The sequence below is a fragment of the Erpetoichthys calabaricus genome, chromosome 8 (assembly GCF_900747795.2).
Source record: "Erpetoichthys calabaricus chromosome 8, fErpCal1.3, whole genome shotgun sequence".
Taxonomy (NCBI): Eukaryota; Metazoa; Chordata; class Cladistia; order Polypteriformes; family Polypteridae; genus Erpetoichthys; species Erpetoichthys calabaricus.
The window spans coordinates 174,612,939-174,618,938 of NC_041401.2; the positions used below are offsets into that span (position 1 = coordinate 174,612,939).

The 6,000-nt window shown below is 39.3% G+C and overlaps 1 protein-coding gene across 2 annotated transcripts in view; it reads right to left on the reverse strand.

Annotated features, from left to right (window-relative positions):
* The window catches only part of ttll10 (tubulin tyrosine ligase-like family, member 10), a 328,948-nt gene extending 324,404 nt beyond the window's left edge, over window positions 1-4,544 (reverse strand). For both annotated transcript variants that reach the window (XM_051931444.1, XM_051931445.1), the window contains exon 1: window positions 4,409-4,544. The gene's annotated coding sequence lies outside the window, so the exon portion shown is untranslated. The remainder of the gene's footprint in view (window positions 1-4,408) is intronic.
* Between the last annotated feature and the right edge of the window lie 1,456 nt (window positions 4,545-6,000).

Consider the following 6,000-nt stretch of genomic DNA (forward strand, 5'->3'; position numbering starts at 1 on the left):
AGAAAGGCCCTACACAGCCTTGTTCACTATATTCTCTATTGACTTATCTTAAATGTATTTTTTCATTATTTGTACAACTATATCTAGTGAGCTACAGTCTATTGCAATCTTGTTTGCTTTGAAAAAGGGCCTCGCTACTGTGTTTGCTATTTAGCGGGCTACATTAAAAAATAATTGATTGAAGATTTAACATTTCTGGTATGTGGAGAAATGTTACATCTTATAACTAGCAATGAAGTACACCATTGAGTCCATAAACTTAAAATTACAATCAGATCAAAAGCCATTCACTTGTTCATTTTCTGTACAGACTTTTCTATTATCAAAAAGCCAGAGGTTATCCTACTAGTGATGGTATGCCAGTCCATCATACAGCATACTCATTGATGGTGAGCCAACTTAGAATCTCCAATTCAAGGGAACAGCTGTCCTTTAGGAGTACCTGGGAGAACAGACTTGTGACCAACCCGGAAACTGTGAACCTGTGTCTATGACGCTGTAAGGCAAGATTTTATTAGTCCCATAGGATGTCACTGGGAGCTGGAGAATCACCTTCCAGCATAAGGAAGAAACCATCACTGGATGGGATGCCAGTCCCCATTACAAAGAACACCCGTTTATGATGTACCACTGACAATCACTATAAATGTCCCTGAGTTAAGGGAGGAAACCAAATCAAACTGAGAATGTACCTAAAACCAAGCTTGTGTCTCCAGAGCTGCAAATCAGCATCACTAATTACCATTCCACCACTGGTGAAACCTCTCCAATAATCCTTTTATTTTACTATTTCATGTGTTATGCATATAGGGTCTGGGGGAGATGGAGCCTATCCTGGCTGTGTCAGCTGCCAAGCAAAAACCAACCTTGGATAAGACCCCAGTTTAAGCACCGGAAACAGTCACTTATGACAAGCCAACTTTGAGTTGCCAATTACAGTCACTGTCAGTAAAGGTCTACACATTCTTCATGTGTTCATATGGGCTACTATTGGGGGAATCAAGTAGACCTCCTAACTTTACAAATATGTACAGGTTAGTATGACTCTAAATAAACCGATGTAGGCCTTCACATGTCCTGGAATCACCTTTTGCCTGATGCTGCTGGGTTTCTTAATTTCCCCTTGGGGGTAAACACTGTACTCTCTATTATATAGTGCCTTTTCATATCTATCTATCAGTCTATCAACAGCTTATATAGTGCCTTACATATGTATCTATCTGTTACACAGTACCTTTACTATTTATATATATACAAATTAGTACAATTAATATCTATCTGTCTATCTACTGTATCTATCTATCTATCTCTTTTATGGTTGAATAAGGCACTGCCGGTTCCAACAGGAAAATGCTGAGGCGCCAACCCGGTCGCCCCCTTTAATTCAGCCACAAAAATAACAAAAAAAAATGGGGTCAATATGAGCAGCACTACAAACAACAAAAGAAAGTGCAGAACTAATAAAAGTTGCCTGCCTGAAACAATGTCTTCTATCACGTGACAGGGAGCTCTGCTCTACAGCGCAGTCGGTTCAGAACTGACTGCCTCCTTCCAGCAGTAGCAGGCTTTAAAGGCGGGGAACCAGAAGGGGCGGAGTTAATTGCCCTCACTGGGCATCTTCTCAGTGCTCTGGAGGGAAGAAAAGTGGAGAAGGTTAGCATGAGTGACCCCTCTCGACCTGGGTTCAGATGAGACTGGAGGCTGATTTGCAGACGCACATACATGCATTTATCTGTTCCAGCTCCCCATTGGCACTGAGTTGAATATGTGGCCTTCCCTTCCACATCTTAAAGAAAGGCAAGCTAAGTGAATTGCTGACTCAAAAGTAAGCCCATAGGTGTGTACTGCAGTGTGTGTGTGTGATGGACCAAGGTTGAGTTTCACCAGATAATACCAATAATGACCCTGCACCAGTTAAAGTGGGCATAAGGATGAAGGAGGAAAAAGGCTGGATAAGTGAATTGTAACCAAGAATTCTGTTCTTTTTCACTTGCAAGAGAGTCAAGTTCCCAGATTTCAGCAATATTAAAGTCCATAAAAAACATTTTATTTATATAGCAACTTTGAAATACGTTCCCCAGTTGTTGCAAAATATATAAAATTAATTAAATATGATTACAGGAAGCAAATACAGAATACACATTTTTAAAGACAAGCGGGCATATTAAAACGGTATGGCTTTAATATTTTTGTAAAATGCTGAGGTTTTCTTCAAGGTCTAACATACAGCAGAATCGAATTCCATAGTGTGTGTGTACAACATAAAATGAAGCTGACTTGTTACTTTGTGTACTCATTGTAGATTTAAGGATGATAGTCAAGGGCAACCTCAACAGAAGAAAAATATCAACCAAGGTCTGTATTGATTAGGAAGTTCAGCTGCATATGCGGACAAGAATGTTATTGCACTTATGTATATCCGCAAAGGGAAAAACTGGGACAATCTCTTTATATGTCAGCAGCGTGATCTGAAAATCAATTCAGATCTCCACAGGCAAATGATTTAATCCAGCAGAAGCGGGCCCTATGTAATCACAAGTTCAAAACTCGGACAGTAGCATTCTGCAGAAATGGACGCCTTCCAAGAATGTTATTAGTTGGGTAACACTGCAGAAACTGAGTTGAGTAAAAGAAAACCATTAACCAGCCTTTCTGCAATCATTAAAGAGCAAAAAGCAAACATAAAAACTAATTATTTTTGAGATGGCAAAATGCTTCTCTTACCGTTTTCTTTAGACCAACCTGTAACACAGACGTCTCTAACAGTTGTAATATAATCTATGGCCAAATATGGCACGGTAACTTTGCTCATCTGATTTTTCTGGGTTTAGCAGTAAAACATCAGAATTAAACAAAGACTAAATTTTTAAAGGGTAACAAGGAAAATGGCATCCCCTCCAACCTACCTTACCTATAACTGAATCCTGATCAAGCATATTTATTGAAAACAAATTTTCCTCCAATAGCAAAGAGAGCACAATTGGCAAAACAAACAAAAAAAGATTTTAGCGGCACTCGAGGTGAGAAAAAGTGGGCATAATAATTAGGAAAATGAGCCAAGATACTGAGTTGAAGCTTCATTGACAAATACGCTTATTCTTTCTTTTTATCTTTCCAGCTTAATATTATTATAACTTATTATTAGATGAAGGAGTCTTACAACATTTGACAGATACTGTTAGTTATATTCCACTTGTTTCATCAATTACAGTACAGCCAGGTCAAGTAACTTGCTCAGGGTCACACAGTGACAGTATCAGGACTTGAACCCAGAGCCTCAGGGTTTAAAGTCGAAAGCCTCAAACACTGCACCACACTGCCTGCTTATTGACAAGGGTGACTTTGGGATGAAGTTCATTGTGACTATATGATAATAGGGAATAAGACATGTGTCTAAAGGGATTGTCAAAAAAGGGAATGTTTTTCCTCCAATGTCTTATTAACAAGAATGAATTTCTTTATTTAAGAAACAAAATGGTATTCCCCCACACAACCCTTAATCCTTCTAAACGAGCCCTCCATCTAGCCAAACCATCCCTCCATTTGCTGGCAAAAGAAAGAATCTCAGCCCGAGTGGGATGCCACTTCATCACAAGGCACCATTTAATCTAAAACTGTAGCTGGAAACTACCCAGTAGGAAAAAATTAAAATGAGAACATTCAAACTCCACACCACAGTGACGACAATGGAAAATGAATTGTGGTCCCTTAAAATCGGGAGGTGCCAGTACTAACTTTTATGCCACCCAACTCAAATATCAGGCTGAAAGATAACAATTTGAATTTAAAAAAGAAGCATTTTAATTGTGTTTAAACTATTACTAAAAAGTTGCCATGCTCAAAGGATAAACGGCCTGCACAATTATTACTGATGAGAAACAACTGTGCCAATCTGGGTGTATTACCGTGTGCTTTAAGTGCCACACTCAAAACACAAAGGGTGATAAATTATGAAGTCGCCCCGTGGCTCTGTAAACGGCTTCTGAGATAGACAACTGAGGAGAGTAACATGTTAACATCTACCGTAAACAGAATGGAATCCGTTAGACGGGTATATTTTAGCATATACCGTGGGACTCTAGTCATTTCTTTAGCTCTTCTCCACGCGCTAATAAGATCTCCTTAAAGAATGCAGCAGCATGTGCAAGCAAACGAGGGACAAAGACGTTGCCGTAAATTCAGCATTCTCTAAAAAGGGGGAAGAGATGACACTGCAAAAAAGGGACCTTTGTGCAACAGAATTCTGGAAAACAGTTACCGAAATCAATTCCCTTTGAAAATCTAGTTAACTGGGCAATTTTGCTGGGCGCACGCACGCTCAGCAGCTGAAGGCTAGTAATAACTTTATTATAACTTTCTTGCAAATATAAGTTGAAAACCCGCTGGAAAGACACACAGTAGTTCATACCCTCTTAAAGCGCTTCCCTTGTCCACTCCCTGAGTTTCGAAGTCGTGCGGGTCAAGGGGCTTGAAGCATATGACAGGACGCTGACTTTATAATCCTCTGCGTGAGAGGTGTGTGCTGCTTCCGTAACAGAAGACCGCTTCGCACCGAGGCAACAAGTGCCCGCGCATGCGTTCCGGCTTCTGAATATACCGCCCAGAGCCTCTGGGCGTCTATGTCTCCTAGTAACCGCAACGCCCCTGTTCAGCTCAGGTACGTAGCAATGGAGATGGACGCGCAGAGAGCATGTGCTTAAATATTATGCAATGCAAGTTTTGTTAATATATAATACGGTGCTTTGCCTTATTCGTTTAAATGCACATATTGCTATTTGGGAACGGAAATGTGAACGTACAAAGTAATGATCAGCTGCTAAACTTTCCCCAGTTTTATCTGGATAAATTACAAGCTCTATAAGAACTGATTTCTTTTGCTGACGTTGTAGGACAGCTTCAGTTATTTCTGTCTTTCACTTGCCGGGGAGCTAAAATTAGAAGGATATTCGTTGTATTTGTATTGTTTATGGCAGTGCTTCCCAAACTCGGTCCTGGGGTCCCACTGTGGCTGCAGGTATTTGTTCCAACCAGATTCATAATCAGTGACAGCAACTGGTAACACTGATCTCATTTAATTAGCTGGTATTTTTATCTCTAATTCTACATTCAGAAAAACACAGCAGCATGATTTTTACATTTATAAAACATTTAGAAATATTTCTGCTTTTGCTATAGATTTAAATGCTTGACTCTCTTTTGTTGATTTCATTATATTTTGCCGCTTCTCTGTGCAGTTTTACCCCTTCATTGTATCTTGTTAATGACAATTAAAACCGAGCAGAGCAAACATCTAGGCAAACAACCCTGAATAATCAAAGGCTGCAACTACTTTAGCGTCAGACCCACTAATTACAAATAATGGATTCATTAAATAATTAGAACACCTGGAAAAGTAGAATGAAAATCAAGAGGAAAATATTGTTAAAAAAAAAAGTACATTTTCCATATAAGTGTTTGGTACATTTTAATATTTTTTTAACCAAACTTAATTTTCAAATTTCTATATTGTTCCTAAAACACAGAAATTGGGAAATATCAGTTCACTTAATTATCCCAGGAGTCGAATTAAAAACAGAAGCTGGTTAGAACAAAAACTTGCAGCCATAGTGGATCCCCAGGACTGAGTTTGGTAAGCGCTAGTCTATGCCATTGTGTTCAGCTACCTGCTGCATACTCGCATTACTCCAAAAACTTCCACATCACCAAAGATGTGCTTGTCAAATGAATTCCAAACTGGCCTGGTTGTAGATGTGTACATCAGTGGGCCAGGCAATGAAGTGGTACTTAAGCCAGCACTGTTTCCTACCTTGACCCAAGTCTTGCTGGGAACACTAAATTGGGTTAAACAGGTTTCAAAATGTTATCTGTTGAGGAGTTTGTGCTATTGTTACATGCTTATTTGCTTACAGAGTTTCAAACTTTGTGCAAGGAAAGTGGCTTTTGGAAAGCATTAAAGGAGTGTTGGACATCCATAGTAATCTAACTATATAAAAGCCAAAT